At 39.1% G+C, this 19,688-nt stretch overlaps 2 protein-coding genes and 1 pseudogene across 2 annotated transcripts in view; 2 read left to right on the top strand and 1 right to left on the bottom strand.

The window, feature by feature from the left end:
- The window catches only part of SPMIP2 (sperm microtubule inner protein 2), a 174,100-nt gene that overhangs the window by 54,605 nt on the left and 99,807 nt on the right, over nucleotides 1–19,688 (bottom strand). The gene's annotated exons all lie outside the window — the stretch shown is intronic.
- FNIP2 (folliculin interacting protein 2) overlaps nucleotides 1–19,688 on the top strand; it is a 224,082-nt gene that overhangs the window by 190,565 nt on the left and 13,829 nt on the right. The window lies entirely within an intron of this gene.
- Nucleotides 14,557–18,400, top strand: LOC141517739 (small ribosomal subunit protein mS40-like; annotated as a pseudogene).

Genomic DNA, 19,688 nt, shown 5'->3' with positions numbered 1-19,688 from the left:
TGTTTCAGAAACTAATACATGCCTTTTGAGTTTCTACTAATTAAGACAGTTCTAATGATGTATATAATAGTTCCTATTCTTTTTTGGGCCAGAAATAAATTTCTTTCCAAAGTCAATAAAGGCTTGACTGGCTCTGTTAGAGCCTTGTCCAAACAGAGAAAGATATTGGTCTTCTGTTTAATTATGTCTAATTCATTAATTATGTCTAATTCATATTTCAGAAAACATAGTTTTGTGGACAAAAATATGTGGAAACTTCCCCTTAGGACTTCAGATGCTCACATTGCATCCTCTGAGAGTGATGTAACTGTCTCTCAGTACCTTTCTGATTGGAGCAAAGTTTTGGTTGCATGTCTTTGTTTGGTCATAAAAGCATCATTTCCTGTTGTGCTAACAAGCCAACTACCTTAAGTATTTGACTTTCTTCTGGTTTCATTCTTTCTTGCTATTTCCTAAAACTACTAAGTGCATATTGATGGCCCTTGGAAAAATCTGTGAATCATATTTAGAAATCTTTTTTAACATGCCTTATACTCTGAAAGAGTCCTTAGGACATTTGTGGGGAAGGGGGTAAAGGAAGTAGAGAGTTCACATATCTACTTCACAAAGTTACTGTTAAAAGGGGGGGTGATTGTTCAGGGGGGCAGAGGGGGGGAGACAAGAGGGCAGAGTGAAGGCAGGAAATCCCAGAAACACTCCCACAGAACATTCCAAATGCCTTTAAATTATGAGTGGCAGAATTCACAGAAAGACTGAGTTAAACATTTTTTCAGCCCAAGACAACTTGGAAGATCTATGGTAAGGATCTGTTCCACCAGGTTGAAAAGGCCTGCAGCAGTAAACTGACTTCAATCATTCAGGAAAAGCCATCGGGGTGCCTGGGTTCCTAGGGGCACTTGGGTCCATAGCAGTGGAGTGGTTTCTAGACCTCTCTGTCCAGGGATTGACAAGGACAACTTAGAAAGTCAGCAGGAAAACTCTACTGCTCCAGAGTGAGTGTAGAGTCCAGATCAGTCAGGCCTCAGTGCCCTGGCCCGGGGAACTAGAAGTAGGCCTGTAGAACCACCCATCAGCTATTTCTGGAGAGGTCTCTCCGCTATTCCTGGGAAAGAATTCTGTTGCTTTGCCCATATTCAGATCTAAGTCACTGTCTGGGCCCCATATTACCATAGCCAAGCAGGGACCCTCCTCACAGCTCCAGGGCAGAGGGGGAGTGCTTGTGGTCATCCATAGACCAGAGCAAAGGCCAGGAGAGCAGTCAAAGCCTCTCATAAGACCTTGAAGGAATTGAGGATCCTGGAGGGGTTGTCCCTAAAAACAGCTGCAAAAATCCTCAAAAGCCTAGAAATAAAGAACAAATGAGCAATCCTTACCACAGATAAGTGAAAGGTTGCAGGAGTGTCTGGATCATCAGTGGTGGATTAGACAATATAAGATATGTCAGATAGGGAGAGTTTTGACTGTGCTTGTATCAAAGCAAATGCTGTCCATCCAGTGATTAATGCATCTGTTGTGTACATCAACCACCATCAGAGGGAGTTCTGGGTGGTAACTACTCTCTGGGTGGCCACTACTCTCTTCTTGCCTCCAGGTCTTTGTAGATAGGGTCACTTTCACTGGGTAATTCACAACAAAACCTAAAACTAATCATATCCTGACTCATTTGCCCCATTCAACTCTAGAAAAAGTCCTCTCCATTCTGGTCCTGTTTCTCAGGCTTTCATGTGTTGCTGAAACATCATTTACTTTCATCTGTTTCATCTGATATATTAACATTCCATCCTTAGCCAGCTCATAGCAATGAAGTTCCCAAGCAAGAACAACATGGGGATGAATATGAGGAGACTTTCCCTTCACCACAAGAGTCATAGCATCCATGTGAAGAGGAAATGATTATGTTTTATCAAAGGAAATTGTTTGTGGTGGCTTCCCAATTCCAGCTCTACTTCTGGGAGGCTCACTGCTATTTTTCTCAAACAAAACTGTTCTTTGTTCATCTTAATGTTTTAACCACTTGTTCCTTGTTCTGCCTCATGAACAAAAGGCACTTAACCTTTAGACTTAGTACCAACAAATGGCTAGAAAGCAAGGACAGATTGGTTCTGCCTCAACTATCCCTATGCTCCCCTGATGTCATACTTCTTCCCTGCACTTACCTTGCACCTTTGGTGCAAAATGAGTAAGTGAATTAGATTTCATCATCCATCTAGTTGATGGTTAGAGTGCTTGTGGTTATAACTTGCCTGAAAAAATTTCATTTTCTTAAAAAGACTTACATCCATTAACTGAACTATGGCTAATTATAAGAAAACATTTCTCTTCTACTTTCTGTATCCCAATTTTTTCCTTAATGGATCACTCACACTTTCGAATGGAACCATTCTTCTAGGGATACTTATGTTTTATAAAATAAAGCAGGATTCTAGAAAACAATTTGAAACTATACCTAAAGAGTTATTATATTAAGTATAGCTTTTTTAAAATTTATTTATTTTTATTCTCATTTTGTACAAATGTTTTTTTACATTAAGAAAATATTCTTGTTTACAAGTAAACAAAATACCCCTCCTCCCCCATGAATATAGATAGACTTGTTTGGACGAAAAAAGTAAAGGGGAGAGGAAAAAAATTAAAATAAAAAATAATAATAGTAATAATTGTAGGTATGGCCAGGTGACGCAATGGACAAAGCACCAGCCCTGGAGCCACAAGCACCCGAGTCCATATCCAGCCTCGTAAACCCAACAATCACCCAGCCGTGTGACATGCAAGACACCCGATCCCCACTGCCCTGCAAAAACGAAAAAAAAGAAAGAAAAAAAATGACCCAAAATAAAGTAAAATAGTAATAATAGTAGGGGTGGCTGGGTGGCAGACAGAGCATTGGCCCTTGAGCCAGGAGCACCTGGGTCCAAATCCAGCCCCAGACACCCAAAGATCACCCTGCTATGTGGCCCCAGGCAAGCCACCCAGCCCCACTTGCCCTGCACCCTCCCCCCAATAATAATAACAAAAAATGTGCTTGAGTCTTTGTTCCAACCCCAACAACTCTGACATGGGTGGATCTCATTCTTTATGATAAGTCCATCACAAAAGTTATTTACATATTTTTCCACCCTTGCCATTGCTGATCACAACTCCCTCCTTTCTTATTTCTCCACTACCATGTACTCTATTTTCTCTCTCCTTTCACTCTGACTGCTGTAGGGTCATTGACTGGCTCAGCAGACAGATCCCTAGTCCTGGGGCCAAGAAGCCCTGAGCCCCCATACCACCCCTTAGGCCCAGAATCCACCTGGCCCTGTGGTCCTGGGCAGGCCTTCCATTCCCAGCCCCTTGCAAGAAGTAAGAAAGAAAATGTGTTATATCTGACCACTCTCCCCCCATGGTCCATCCTCTCCTCCTTTATTCACATCCCCACCCCTTCCCCCTGCTCCCCCCTCCTTCTTACTGCTGATGTCTATACCCCATTGAGTATATTTGCTGTTTCCTCTCCTAGCCATCTCTGGTGAGAGCAAAGTTTCCTTCATTCCCCCTTGCCTCCCCACTTCCATATCATTGCAATAGCTCATTATAATAAAAAAAAATCTTGTGTGAAATATCTTGGCCTATTCCCCCTCTCCTTTTTCTTTCTCCCATTACATTTCCCTTTTTTTCTATTGACTCCATTTTTACACCATATTTTATCTTCAAATTCAGCTTTCTCCTGTGCTTCAACTATAAAAGCTCTCTCTACTTGCTCTATTAACTGAGAAGGTTCATATGAGTATTATCAGTGTCATTTTTCTATGCAGGAATGCATGCAGTTCATCCTCATTACGTCCCTCATATTTCCCCCCCTCTCCTCCAATCTCCATGCTTCACCTGAGTCCTGTATCTGAAGATCAAACCTTCTGTTCAGTTCTGGCCATTCCAAAAGGAACATTTGAAATTCCCCTGGTTCATTGAAAGTCCATCTTTTTCCCTGAAAGAGGACATTCAGCTTTGCTGGGTAGTTCATTCTTGACTGCATTCTAAGCTCTCTTACCTTCTGGTATATTGTATTCCAAGCCCTACGAGCTTCCAATGTAGCTGCTGCTAAGTCCTGTGTGATACTGACTGCAGCTCCACAATATTTGAACTGTGTCCTTCTGGCTGCTTGTAATATTTTCTCTTTGACTTGGGAGTTCTGGAACTTGGCTATAATATTCCTAGGGATTGTTTTTTTGGGGATCTCTTTCTCGGGGGGATCGGTGGATTCTCTCCATTTCTATTTTGCCTTCTGCTTCTAGAATTTCAGGGCAATTTTCCTGTAGTAATTCTTTGAAAATGATGTCAAGGCTCTTTTCCTGATCATGACTTTCAGGTATTCCAATAATTTTTAAATTATCTTTCCTAAGTCTGTTTTCCATATCAGTTGTTTTTTCAATGAGATATTTCACATTTTCTTCTAATTTTTTCATTTTTTTGTTTTGAAGTATTGATTCCTGATTTCTGTTAAATTCATCAATATCCCTGAATTCTATTCTTTGTGTGAAGGATTTGTTCTCCTCAGAGAGTTTTCTTATCTCTTTTTCCATCTGGCCAATTTTGCTTTTGAAAGCATTCTTCTCCTCCATAACTTTTTGAACTGTTTTATCCATTTGACCTAAGCTGGTTTTTAGCATGCTATTTTCTTCAGCATTTTTTTGGATTTCCTTGACTAAGCTGCTGACTTCATTTTCATGTTTTTCCTGCATCTCTCTCCTTTCTTTTCCCAGTTTTTCTTCCAACTCCCTCATTTGATTTTCAAAGTCTTTTTTGAGCTCTGTCATAGCCTGAGCCCAATTTCTGTTTTTCTTGGAGTCTTTAGATGCAGGAGCTTGTGCTTCAACATCTTCAGACTGAGTATTTTGATCCTTCTTGGGCTCATTTGCAAAATATTTCTCAATAGTCTTCCTTTTGTTTCTCTGCTTGCTCATTTTCCCAGCCTGGGCCTGGTTTGGGGTGTTTCTTGAGCTTTTGGGACACTCCCACAAGGGTCTCAGTGTGTGAGGCTCTGTCCTCCCTCCTGGTTTGTGAATGACCATAAGCACCTCCTTCTGCCATGGGGCTGAGGTGGGGGGGGGGCCCTGCTGTTCTATGGGGGGACCTAGACTGCTATCAGGATCTGAATGTGGTCAGAGCCCCAGAGGCAGAGGACAGAGCTCTGCAGTCTCTCTTCACTCCCCTCCCTCAGCTCAATGGGCTCATGCCCTGGGGGCTCCTGCTTACCAGCTCTGCCTGCTTCTGTTTCCTGGATCAGGGCTGGGGAAAGACCATGCTGCTGACTGTGTGCCCTGAGGGCTGGGCTCCACGTGCTCTCTCTGGAAGAGGTCCCCCGCTGTTTTCCCACTCTGTGCCCGGTGCTCCTCAGGGTGCAGCTTGGGAGACTCCCCCGCTGCTGTGAGCTGAGACTCCCAGTGCCCTGGTTCTGCCTCCGGGAAGCTGAGGTTCTTTGGCTCTGGTGGGCCACCCCTCTGGCAGGCCGCCTCTCCAATCCCGGAGAGCAGAGCCTTTCTGCTCTTTTCCAGGTTACCTTGAGTGGGAGAACTGCCTCACTGGGACCCTTTGTGGGTTCTGTCTCTCAAAAGTTTAGTTAAGAGTCCTTAGCTGATGAATTTTATCAGAGAGCTCCTAAGACTCGATCCCTTCTTGTCGCCATCTTGGCTCTGCCCCCCAAGTATAGCTTTTTTTTTTAGTTTTTTTTTGCAGGGCAATGGGGTTAAGTGACTTGCCCAAGGCCACACAGGTTAGGTATGTATTAAGTGTCTAGGCCAGATTTGAACTCAGGATATTCCTGACTCCAGGGATGGTGTTCTATCCACTGTACCACCTAGCCACCCCTTATGTATAGCTTTTGATATAGATTTATACTCCAAAGAAATCAAAGAAAAAAATCAGACATATAGCACAAATATATTTAAAGCAGCAAGGCAAATAATTCGAAACTTATCAATCAGCTGGGAAATATTTTAATAATTCATAGTAAATAAATGTGATATAAAACTATTGTGCTTTAAGAAATCATGAAGGGGACATAGTTAATAAGGCACGGGCAAGAAAGGTAGACTCAAGATGTTGGAGAGGAGGCAACCAGGCAGCTGAATTCTCCCAACATTTCCCTTAAAGCAACTTTAAAATATTACTTCAAATCAAATTTTGGACTAGATGAACCAACAAAATGTCAGAGTGAGAAATTTTCCCAATCTAAGACAACTTGGGAGATCAACAAGAGAGGTATGACATTAGTATGGGCACCACCAGGATGATACCTGTGGCATCATCAGCAGTAGGCCTGGAACTTTGGCAGCAACAAAGGCAAGAAGGACTTCACTCTCAAGACCAGAAATGTTAAGGGGGTTGGACAACTGATCAGAAGACTACAGGGTACCCTTTACAGTCACTGGATGATTGGCAACTCTGTTGCCCAGATGCAGTTCTGATTCACAGTTCTAGGATGGAGAGGAGCACTTGCAATAAGTCACAAGAAAGCAGGAACCTCCTTCTCACAATCTGAGGGCCAAGAGGAGTACTAGTGTTTTCAGTGGCAGAGGAACAAGAGCCATTCCTAGGTAAAGACCAGTGTTTGGACCAGTCCAACAGCAACCACACCTCTTCCCAGATCACACTATCTTCAAAGCACTAAAATCTTGTGGATTCTCAGAACCATCTCTGAAAACAACAACAGAGAGAAGCCTGAAACTTGAAATGGTGCCTCCCCACCCCAGGAGAGCAGAATTCAACTTTAACATAAGGTTCAAAATTCAAATAACTAGAAAAATGAACAAATAATAACAACAAAAAGAACTTTGCCACAGATAGGGAGGACCACAACACAAAATCAGAAGATCATAATGATGTAAAAACAACTACAAGCAAAACTTCAAAGAAAAATATTAATTGAACACATGCCCAACAAGTATTCCTGGAAAAGGTAAAGAGTGATAAAGGTAGTGATGCAACAAAATCCTAAAAATACAAACAAACAAACAAGAATTATCAACTTGGTAAAAGAAGCACAAAATATTGAAGAAAATTGACCTAATGCTTTAAGAAAAAAAGCACAAAAATTTACTGAAGAAAAGATTTCCTTAAAGGAAGAATTGGCCAAAATGGGGAAAAGTACAAAAGTTCAGTGAAAAAAAAAATAATTCTTTAAAAATTAAAATTGGGGGGGGGGGGGCAGCTAGGTGGTGCAGTGGATAGAACACTGGCCCTGGAGTCAGGAGTAACTGAGTTCAAATCTGGCCTCAGACACTTAATAATTACCTAGCTGTGTGGCCTTGGGCAAGCCACTTAACCCCATTTGCCTTGCAAAAACCTAAAAAAAAAAGTATCAGAGAAAACGACTCCGACATCTTGGATCCTGAGAATAAGGTAGAAATTGGAATAACCTATCAATAGATAACATGCTGAAGAGATCCTAAAATGGAAAGTCCCAGGAATATTGTAGCCAAATTCCAGAGTTCCAAGTTCAAAGAGAAAATACTGCAAGTAGTCAAAAAGAAACATTTCATATATCATGGAGCCATAGTCAGGATCACACTAGATTTATAAACTTTTACATTAAATGAGCAGAAGGCAAAGGAGCTAGAATTATAACCAAGAGTAACCCACCCAGCAAAACTTGAGTATAATTCTTCAGGGGAAAAAAATGAATATTTATTGAAATAGAGGACTTTGAAGTATTTCTGATATAAAGATCAAAGTTGATTAGAAAATTTGACTTTCAAATAAAAAAAATTCAAGAGAAACATAAAAAGGTAAACTGAGAAGTCATTCGAGATGTGATGACTTTAGACTATTTATATTCCTATATGGAAAGATGATACATGTAATTTCTAATAACTTTATCATTATTATGGCAGTCAGAAGCAGTCTGTTAAGAAAGAGGGCACAGGTATGAATTGATTATGTTTGAATGATCCAAAAAAAAAAATAAAAAAGAAGTGAGAAAAAGAGATTTACTAGTAGAAAGGGGAAGGGAGAGGTAGAATGGAGCAAATTATCACATGCAAAAGAAACAGACAAGGAAGACAGTGGAGGGGGAAATGGGAGTGCAGAGTGAAGACAATGCATTGGTTTCAAGAAGGAAGAATAGATATATGTGTATGCATTCACACACACACACACACATACATACACATATATATACACGGACACACAAACTTAATTGTGTATAGATATTTGTCTTATCCAATGGGGAAATAGGAGGGGAAAGAGATGAGAAAGAGGGGAAGGTATAATAAAAGGAATGGTAGATTAAGAGAGGCATGGTCTAAAACAGACTTCTGAGGAGGGTTAACTAAAATGAGTGAGGGAAAAATAAAAGAAGACAGTCATGTGGGATGAGCTCACCTACAAAATGAAAATGGATAGCAAAATGGATAAAAAAGAACAGAATTCAATAATATATTGTTCACAAGAAACACAATTAAAATTAAAATACATACACAGAGTTAAAGAGATGAAATAGACCTATTTTGATTTAGATGAAGTAAAAAAATGCAGTAGCAATCACAGTCTCAGACATAGCAAAAGAAATAATTAGGGAAACTATATTTTGCTAACATGTATCATAAACAATAAAGATATGTCAATATTTTTTATAGAAAGTTTCTTTGATAAAGGTCTTTTTTTTCCAAATGTATAGGGAACCGAGTCAAATTTATAAAAAAATAAGAATCATTCCTCAACCAATAAATTACCAAAGAATATAAGATGACATTAGAGTAATCCATAGTCATGTGAAAAAAGTGCTCTAAATCATTGTTGATTAGAGAAATGCAAATTAAAACAACTCTACATACTACCTTAGATCTATCATATTAGCAAATGTGGTGGAACAGGGAAATTATGTCCGAAGGGATGTGGGAAAAGTGGGACATTAATGCATTGTTGGTGGAGTTGTGAACTAATCCGATTATTCTGGAGAGCAATTTGAAACTAGCCCCAAAGGGCAATAAAACTGTGCATAACCTTTGATCCAGCAATATCACTGTCACTGTGAAATTATAGTTTGCTATATCAAAATCTATCTCTTGACAGACTAATCATCAGTCCAGCCTTTCCTTTCAAACTTTCCTTGGCTTACCTAGTTTCTCTTCCTCCTATATCAGCAAACACAACACCAACACTGGGCAAGCATTAGCCTGTGCTGTCTGGTGACAAATTGCAGTTATTAGGTACATCCTAACCTGTCTCTCATAAGCATTAATACCATCTTTCCTCTCAAACCTTCCATCACTGAACTGTGGACTACTCATTAGTATGATACAATTGGCACTAGCTTTCTCACTAGGACAATGTCAGCTTGCTATCTATAGAGCTATACTGCTCCGCTGTTGGTACCCTTCCTACCAGGAGATCATTATAACCAGTAATAGCAGTATTGCAATGAAGATCATATATAAAATTTAGATAAAATGATCCAAGTAAATTCCAAAAGACTCAAGATGGAAAAAAAAACTATCTATTTCCTGAGAAAGAACAGAAGAACTCCAAGGACAAAATTGTTGCGTGCCTGCCAGCAAACTTATCTGTTACTTATAACTAAGAGGTAGGAGACAAAGATGACAAGTTCTCCATTTATTTGACAAAATGCCAGAGCTTAAATATCCCCTTAGACCCTGGTTTATTCCCAATTCACCTGGCATTCTCCAATTAGCAAATCAAAAAAATATCTCTGTGCTAGTGGACAGCAGGTGATAAAGTTTACTTCCTCAGGCTAGTAAGTCTCAACACAATGTTGCTGTCACCTGCTTGGTGTTTAACACAGTGCTCCAGGAAGTGCCAAAACATAAGGAACAGATAAGAAGATACAGAGCAGACCCAGAAAATTAGGCCAAGGGTGTACCTGGGCAAGAGGATTAGTTAGGCCATTCCCAGTCACACAATGACCTCTCTGTGACCCTCAACAGTTTCTTACCCAAAATAAAGTTTTCTCTTTTTTTAACTTTTCTTGCCATAATATGACTAATGAGGAAATGTTTTGCATGGTTTCACATGTATAATTGATAACATATTGCTTGCTTGCCTTCACAATAGGTGGGGAAAGGCAGGAAAGGGGAAAAAATTTGGAACTCAGAATTTTTTAAAAAAGAATTACATACAAATAATGAATACTTTTTAAAAAGAAATGATGAAGAGGATAGTTATAAAAACAACAACAGCTGGGAAGACCTACATAAACTAAAACAAGGGAAAAGAGACAGTAGAATAATTGTACAATGATAACAGTATTGCAAAGAAAAACAGCTTGGAAACTCTGATCAATGCATTGGCTAATCTTTACTCCAGGGGAATCATTGATGAAACAAGCTAGCCACTTCTTGATAGAGAAATAAAAAAATTAGGGTACAGGAAGATCTTTGTGAAAATAAAATTTTATTTAAAGACTGAAGGTAGGCAGCTATACAAATAAATCAAAACTTTCTGATTAGCAGAAAGTTTAATACCTATTCCCACCAAATGGCATTGGAGGAAAAAACAACAATTGAAGTCTTCCCATTTGTTAAAACAGCTGCTCCAGTCCTAAGCTCTGGGCATTTAAGGGGAAAAAAGCAGCAGAGGAAATGTAAGAGCATTTTGTTTCATTTAAGCAAGAAATTCTCCCCCAATACCCTCCTTCCTCCTTGCCCCCCCACACATATCATTGCTTCTTAGTGATGCAGTGCATGTATATGGCATCTTTTATTTCAAAGCTATCTGCATGTGCCATCTGCTTTTCAACCTTGGACTACTTTTGTTGGGCTTATAATTGTGAAACTCTTGTAAGAATCATAACCACTTGATTGAAATAGCTTGTTAAATATTCTATCCTGGAATAAAGATTTAAGTGCAGTGGGATAAAGTATCACATAACACAAAGTGAAAAAATCTTCATTAATTGAACAGATTGTCTTCCTACAGCTCCAGAATGAGAAAAAAATGCCTTCTTTGCCACTGTGATGTCACAAACCCTGCATTGGTCACAATTTATGGGTTCCAGCTGTGTTTCCAATTACATAGGCTGTACAATCTAAACTATGTAAATCTTTCTTTTTCAAAAGAAAATCTGCAAGATTTTGACCAGTGGTTATTGATTTTTAATTCATGGAATTTCAAAATTTGGATGGACTTCTGAAGCCACCTAGTTTTACCTATATCTGAACAAGAATTCACAATGCTCCCAATAAATGGTCATATAACTAACTTCTTACTAGGACAACCTAAATGAGGAGAGCTCATGGTCACCCAAGGCAGCCCTCAATTGTTGGGAAGTTTTTCCTTACCTCACACTTAAATTTCATTCTCTTCATCTCACACCTATTGTTCCTAGTTTTGAACTCTGGGACCATTAGGACAAATCTAAATTGTCTTCCACAAATCAGCACTGCAAATATACTATCTTGTCTCATGAAATCCTAAGCAAACCTGGTTCCTTCAACCAATGCTTTTATATGTTGGTGCCATGACTCTGCTATTGTGGCTGCCCTCCTCTGTACTTTTCCCAATTTATCAATATCTTCCTAATCATTGGTGCCCAGAACTGAATATAGTAGCATGAATTACAAGGTGATCTCCTTTGTATTCCTGGAAACTAAATCTCTCTTAACTCAGCCCAAAGTCTAATCATATTTTGTGGATGCCATGTCATACTGTTGCTTCATATATGATTTTGTATCCCAGTAAAACCCCTCCTGCAGATCTTTTTTTCAGACAAACTGCTTTTTAGTAATTAAATATAAATTTGTGAAGTCATTTCTCCTTTGAAATTTCAAGTTAAGGATTGCTCTTGGTTGTAATCATCATTTTCCTTGATGACTTATTCCTGTTCTTAGCTTTAAACATGATGGTGGCCTCAAATCTTACCAGATGTGGAATGTGCAGCAAGTGAACTAAGCAGCCAGAACAGTCTGATCATACAATTAATGAATGTTGGAGGAGGAAAGGCTGTCCAGTTAGAGTTAGTCTAGTCTGGCCTCTTCTTCCTATTGTGCTTATTTATCTCAGATTTTCTTCCACATCCACTATAATCTAGGTACATTGGACTGCTTGTGATCCTTTACCTTTTACTGTTTGTTACTCTTTCCCACTGACTGTCCCTCATGCTTGGAATGCTCATCCTGGCTTCCTTCAAGACTCAGCTAGAATTCTACCTGCTGCAAGATGATTTTCCCAGTTCAAGGAAAGCAGCATAGCTACTAAAGTCTTCTTCTTCAAAGTCAATTCAATCTTCCCTGTATTTATCTTGTACATACTGAATTATATACATGTCTTTCCAAGCCAAATGTAAGCTTTTTCAAGGCAGGGACTCTTTTATGCTTTTTTCTGTTTTGTGCCCTAATTTCTTAGAACAGTACCTTGCAGATAGTAGAATGTTTTAAAAAATGCCTGTTTTGGGGCAGCTAGGTGGTACAGTGGATAGAGCACCGGCCTTGGAGTCAGGAGTACCTGGGTTCAAATCTGACCTCAGACACTTAATAATTACCTAGCCGTGTGGCTTTGGGCAAGCCACTTAACCCCATTGCCTTGCAAAATCTAAAAAAAAAATGCCTGTTTGAGTGATGAATATATGAGGGAAATGAGACTTAAAAAATTAAATGTCCAAGGTTATGCAGATAATAAAACGCAGTTTGTATTCAAACCATATTTTTTATTGGGACTATTTGCTACTTAAATCACAATGAGCGCAACTGGGAAAGAAAAAAGAAAGGAACGAAGGAAAGAAAGAAAGGAGGAAGGGAGGAAGAAAGAGGAGAGAAGGAGGAAGGAGGAGGAAGGGAGTAGGGAAGAAGGGAAGGGGAAGAGAAGGGAAAAGAAGGAGGGGAGAAAGGGGAAGGAAGAGAATCGAAGGAAAAGAAAAGGAAGGGAAGGAAGGAATTGATATCTATATCTAGATAGCTAATTTCTACTTTCAGCATAAAACATATTCCCAGACCTCTACAATGATTGTGCCTCTGAGAAAGTAAATCTATGTATAAAGATAATACTTTTGCAATAAAATTTGATAAATAAAAGTAGAACTAAGTAATGTTGTTCTGGTCAGGAGAATTGAAAGATACAACCCACTGTCACAGACAGAGGTGATTTGAAGGAAGTTTTTTTTTTAATTATTCACATTCTGAGAAATGCTGTTGACTTTCAACTAGTTAGCAAGTTTTGTGCTTTTCTTCCATGCCAAACAGATGACAGAAGGCAAAACACAAGTCAGCTGCTTGGAAGCAACATTTGGTAAAAGGTTAGGTGGAAGAGGAAGTTGATAGTGTTATTAGCTCAATTGGGTTTTGGGATTACCAATGGATTTAATTGATCCAGGCAGTTCTCCCTGACTCTCTATGGATAATCCAAAGCTGATTCTGCTTGACTTCTGATTAGATTAGGTTGAGGAGACATCATATTCAAAAGATTGGGTTGATTCCAGTTCTACCACTAACTTGCTGTGTGGTGCTTTCATTAAGGTCCTTTCCAACTCTAGTCTTCTTTGAAACATTGGACCAAAGAAAGGCAAGCTGTTACAGGTACTTTACAGTATGGGTCATATTATACACTCCTCACTATTACTTAGAGACCTAGGAAAATTTATTCAATAGCAACTTAATGACCAAAAAGTTTTTAAGGTCTGTGGAGAATTTTTCTGGTCCAGTTTAATCTAGATCAAGTAACCAAATACCTTAAGATTGTGTAATGGGGAAAATACAGTCATGAAATAACTCCCCATCCTCCCTCTACCCTGCTCAAAGAACTATGGCTAGAGTCAACTCATAATGCATGCATGAATATGAGATGAGCAGCTTGGCTGCTTCTGCTGTCCACATGTCCTCCTGGTTAGTACTGAAGTACTTAGAATTTGGGGATGACACAAAGGTCCCTTGATCTCTGTAATAACAAGCAGAGAAAGTAGAATGTCTTCAGAGGATTATTACTAAACCAAGAAGCAATGCCCATTTAGAAGACCAAGATGAAAAAGAATTTCTCCTCTCACTTTCTCTTTTCCTATGTGACAAGTATATGGGGGACTCCCTGAGTTTCTCTCTTGGGTAGAGAGAGGATGCCTCCCCACCTCCAAATTATCACTCACACATAGTAGCTAGCATGTTTTCTCACCTAGAAGAGCCTGAGTCAAGTCCCTAAGGACTCAGTACCTTTTCTGCTTTGTGTTTCTTTCTCTGAGCATAGGTAACCAAATAATGATTCTGAGGAGGATGTCCATATCACCCCTCAGATCCTGATGGATTTAGTCCAGGATAATGAATCCAATGTTGCCAACCCATCTTAGGAAGCAAGCCCTGTGGAGGTAGACACAGCCTAGTAACTACTCCTACAGGTGCTAAAGTCACAACTATTTAAGACTCAGAAAAGATAGTTCTCACCATTGAAGTTCTTGGCACTGTTAAATGATTCTACATTATCATTATTTTTTTAGGTTTTTGTAAGGCGAACAGGGTTAAGTGGCTTGCCCAAGGCCACACAGCTAGGTAATTATTAAGTGTCTGAGACCGGATTTGAACCCAGGTACTCCTGACTCCAGGGCCGGTGCTTTATCCACTACGCCACCTAGCGGCCCCCCTACATTACCATTTGATATGATTTTATCAGTAGAAGAAATCCTAACATCTGCTTTGCCAATTTACTCACAAGACCATGGTACTTTTGCATCTCATATGCAAATGAAATGTGTTGTCTTCTCCATAGAATGTGAGCACTTTGAGAGCAGCAGAGGTCTCATATTTCTTTTTGTATGCCCAGGATCTAGCATAGTGCTCTGAACATAGTATGTACTATTTATCCTAAGTGCAATAAATGACTAGGAAATTGCCTAAAACCATAAGATAATTGATGGAGAAACCAGGGGGATGAAAGGTTATGATGAGGGCAGGTCATAATAGCAGCTCACATTTACTAACACATTTAAGGTTTATAAAACTTTGTCCACAAAAGCCTTTTGTGGTTCATAGCATTAGTATCATTGTCACCATTTTACAGATGAGAAAACTGAGATTCATGCTCAAGGCATAGTAAGTGGAGAAGCAGAAGTAAGTTGTAATTTGTTATTGGAGATAATACCTACATTGATGAGATCATAGATCCATCTGAGTATACAGCACTTTTTAAAAAAGCAATTTAAGGTTTGTAAAGTTTGTATACCTTAAGACTGTGTAATGGAGAAAATACAGTCATTAAATAACTCCCCATCCTCCCTCTACCCTGCTCAAAGTACTATGGCTAGAGTCAACCCATAGTGCATGCATGAATATGAGATGAGCAGCTTATTAGTGCAAGGATTTTTCTTTCCCCATTTTATGTAAAACTTCTTGAAGAGGTTAAGTGATTTGACCATGTCCATACATGGAATGATCTGAGATGAGAGTTGAACCCATGCTTCCCAATTTTAAGTCCAATAAATCTCCACAATACTGTTTTACTCACACCCTATACCTGCCATCATCCTTAGTGACTTCAACCTTCTTGTTGAATACTCATAAAACGCTAGCATCACCATTGCCTAGCTCCTCATGGCCAATGATCTTCATCTTGACTCGAATGTGCACTTAAAGCTTATCACTCAGAGTTGTTGGTCCACCTCAAGCCTCTTGACCTTTGAAGTTCACCCCTTTAAGGTTCACCAAGATGTTAACCTTGCTGTTTAAGTTGTTCTCAGGCCTCACACCTATCAAAGGTGTCCACTGAGTGCAGGCTACTCCCCAAGTACTATGCAGCAAAACACCCCCTGAAGAAGGATCTTCCATTCCTGCCTCATCCTATAAGGATGTTCTCTAGGAATATCTGGAGACAAAAGAATACTTGATTCATTATGACTCCTGTCTGGTTTGGGCTGACTATTGATGAAACCACAAAGGTGGCAGAACACTACAGTGAATCCATGAGATATTCATTTGAATAAACAAGTTTCTGGGAATCCCTGACCCATCTGTTGGGATCAAAAGTTCCATGTAGTTTTTAGAGTTTTTTTTAGTTACCTATGGGTACAGCTACAGGGTACTGATTTCAGCCACTCCCATGAAGCTGTGGGCTTACTCCAATGACTCCTTCACTAGCTGCAAGTACTTCTTGGTATTCCTTTGTATAAATTGACAGCAGACACCTGAGAGTGAGCTAGCCCATTTTCCATGTCCACATCAAAGTCACCTTAAGGAAGAGAGTGGACCCCCACCAGAGATGATGCCCATAGTTCCATCTCAAACTAATATTCTCACTGAGGGAGAGGAATTCACAAAGGTTCACTAGAAAGGAAGCCACTAGAAGAGATGTTTGCTCCAAAGATGTGAGAAACTCCTAAAGTCTAAACTGAACTGATCCATATCCCTACTCTTTTTTTAGAAATGGGTAAGTCAGTGGAAAGTTCTGGCCTAGAGAAAAAAGAGAAAATAGGGAGAAAGTAAAATGAAATATATATATGAATAAGTGTTTTTGGTTGATTTTCCTTCTGCTGCACTCTTCCACCCCACCATTTTTAAGTTGGAGGGGGGTATAAAAGGGTGCCTAACTTGTCAACTCTTTATAATAAAAATTCTTATATTAAAAATTCACACTTTTAACTATAGCATCCTATCCTCCTACCTCCCTTTCCCTCATTTCTCCAGTATCAGTATGAAATGATAGGAAGTTCATTAGATTGAAAATTAAGAAAAATACTAAATGATATTCTTTAGTCAGTGCTCTGGTTTAAGAATCATGGTATTAGCCAGGCTTGGAGATATAGAACTATAATCCCATCTACTGGGGAGGATAAGGCTGGCAGATCTTGAGCTCTGGAATTCTTAGCTGCAGTGGCTTCAGTCAATAAGATGAGCACACTAAGTTTGGATAGAGTTGATATGGAAAGTCCCTGGAAGCAAGGGTTAATCAGTTTGCTGAAGGAGGGGAGACCTGGCCTAGACTGGAAATGGAACAGATCAAAGACTTTAAGAATAGGATTTAGTCTATAAAGGACCTTCCATCCTGGGCAATATAGGGAACCACCCCCCTCCCCACTGCTATCATGGAATCAAGAGAAACTTGGGTTCAATTCCTTTTTCAGATGGTCATTAAATCTATCCTTCAGTGTTTTCATCTGTAAAATAAAGAAAATATGTTGAAAAAGCAGAACATAACAAATGATTGGCTTGGGATTGTTGTTAAGAGAGTTGAGAATGGCTTTTAGATTGTGAACCTGGGTTATTTTAGAAAAGGGTGGTACACTTCAACAGCAATAGAGAAGTTAAGAGGGGAGGGATTGGTGGCAAAGACAAAGTAATCCCTTTTGGACAAGTGGAGTTTAAGATGTCTAAGGGACATCCAGTTTGAGATATCCAACAGCTAGCTGGAGATGCAAGAATGGAGGTCCAGAGAGAGATTAGGGATGGACAAATAGATCTGAGAATCATCTGCATGGAGATGATAATTGAAACCATGAGAACTGATGAGATCATCATGTGTAACAGTATAAAGGGATAAGAGCAGAGGACCTAGGATAGAGCCATGAAACAAGCATCCTTTATTAATGGGCATGACCCAGAGAAAGAGAACCAGCAAAAGAAAATGAGATGTGGTCAGACAGGTAGGAGAACCAAGACTGAGCACTATCAAACAAAAACTCAAGAGAGAAGATAATGAAGAAGGGTGATCAAAGTCTGCAAAGTTTAAATAAAGTAGAGAGGACTGAGAAAAGGCCATTGGAATTGGCAATTAAAATTGTTGTTGCTTGTCCTTCATTTTTGAAGACCATCATGGAGGTGATGCCATGCCATGCAAGTGAATTGTATTTAAAATGAGGTGGTGAAGGGGCAGGCAATTCAAAGTCACCAGCCTCATTTTCTCCTCCAGAGACATCTGGATCCAGTGGCCATGTATGGATCAGGACAACTGGAGATGGCCCTCAGCAATTAAGACATCATTATATCACAGATAACATTGGAGAGAGTACTTTCAATTGAATGTTGCAGCTGGAAAGACAGACTAAATAGTTGACTACAATTTGACCTCCCCAAGTTGAAGACCTCTTTGCTTATGCTAACAGTGACATATTCTTTAAAGGCCACCCAAAAAAGAAATTGCACATGTAACACTTTTCAGGCTGTTCTTTTATCAAGAGTGCAGTCATGACTTTGCAAATCATCTATTTCCTCCAGTTGCCAGTGACTCTACATTACTTTATCAGTTTTAATGTTAAAAATCTTTCTGACTGCCTTTTTTAAATTTTTTTTCTGACTTCCCAAATCCACATAAAAAAAAGAGATATGGAAGGTCTCTTCAAACAGAGCCTGGCTCCCGTAATCTCCTCTCTACTAATCATTCCTCCTCTCTCATTTCCCTTCCCCCATCTCAGCATTTAGTAGTTATTTCCTTTAATGTTTAACATATACAGAAAACAAAATCTAGGCATTTCCAAAAATTGTGCTAAAATGATGAATTAGTTATAAAAATAGGCCAGTTTAACCTTGACTTTGAAAACAAGTAGCTAGGTTTTATGTTTACAAAAGTAATAACATATGGCCGATATTTTAATGATTAAAAGGTATTAAAGTTTCATTGGTAATTTAAACTGTTTTTGTCTGAATTTTAAGATTGCATAATATCCAAGTAAAAAAAACTTTTTTTTTTAGGTTTATTCAAGGCAATGGGGTTAAGTGGCTTGCCCAAGGCCACACAGCTAGGTAATTATTAAATGTCTGAGGCCAGATTTGAACCCAAGTACTCCTGACTCCAGGGCCAGTGCTCTATCCACTGCACCACCTAGCCACCCCCAAGTAAAAAAAACCTTTTTAAAAATACATATTTAATAATACTTTTATTGATTCAAACTACATTTACATTTTAAAATATAATTGTTGTCATTGTTGTGACAATTTTCTAGACTCATAAAACCAAGATATATTTTCTTAGATACTTAGTCATAACCCTTAGGATTAATTTTGGGCAGTTCTTAAATTCTCAGCATCAAAATGAAAGAAATGAAGAAAATTAGGTCCAATGATGAAATCTGAATAGCTAACCAAGAAATGTCCAATACTAAATCATCAGAATCTCTATCATGAAGTGCATAACTGAACTATGAATAAGACAGTAGAAGCAAAGTAATTATTTAGGTTAAGTTACAAATTATAATTCTCATTCTGTATCATTTTGGGGAGTAGCATTCTGTGTAAATTCTACACATTATAAAATCTCCTGAATAGTAGGATATTTTAGAGTAAATTCCAGTTTTGGCCTCATGACATATGTCTCATGACAAATGTGACTATTTGAGATCTTCTTCCAAGTGACAATACATATGTGTACTTACATAAATAACACATTTTTATAAGTTAAAAAAATATTTCATGTTTGCATATTTAAATAATTAATGAAAACATTAATATGGGAATGATAATATCTACAAAATCTAACTATAAAAGCTTTTGCACTGCAAAAAAAAAAACTAAAGCAGTATAAACATCAAGAGTGTGAGAGGGGGCGGAGTCAAGATGTGGACAATAAAGGATCCAGTCTTAGGTCCTCTCTGATAAAACTCATAAGCTAAGGACTCTAACTAAACTTTCCAGAGACAGAACCCACAGAGAGACCCAATGAGGCAGTTCTCCTACTCAAGGTAACCTGTAAAAGAGCAGAAAGGCTCTGCTTCCCGGGGTCGGAGGGGTAGCCCGCCAGAGGGGTGGCCCACCAGAGGGAAAGAACCTCAGCCTCCCGGAGGCAGCCCCAGGGCG

The sequence above is a fragment of the Macrotis lagotis genome, chromosome 3, assembly GCF_037893015.1.
Source record: "Macrotis lagotis isolate mMagLag1 chromosome 3, bilby.v1.9.chrom.fasta, whole genome shotgun sequence".
Classification (NCBI taxonomy): Eukaryota; Metazoa; Chordata; class Mammalia; order Peramelemorphia; family Peramelidae; genus Macrotis; species Macrotis lagotis.
This window is presented reverse-complemented; position numbering and strand designations above follow the sequence as displayed.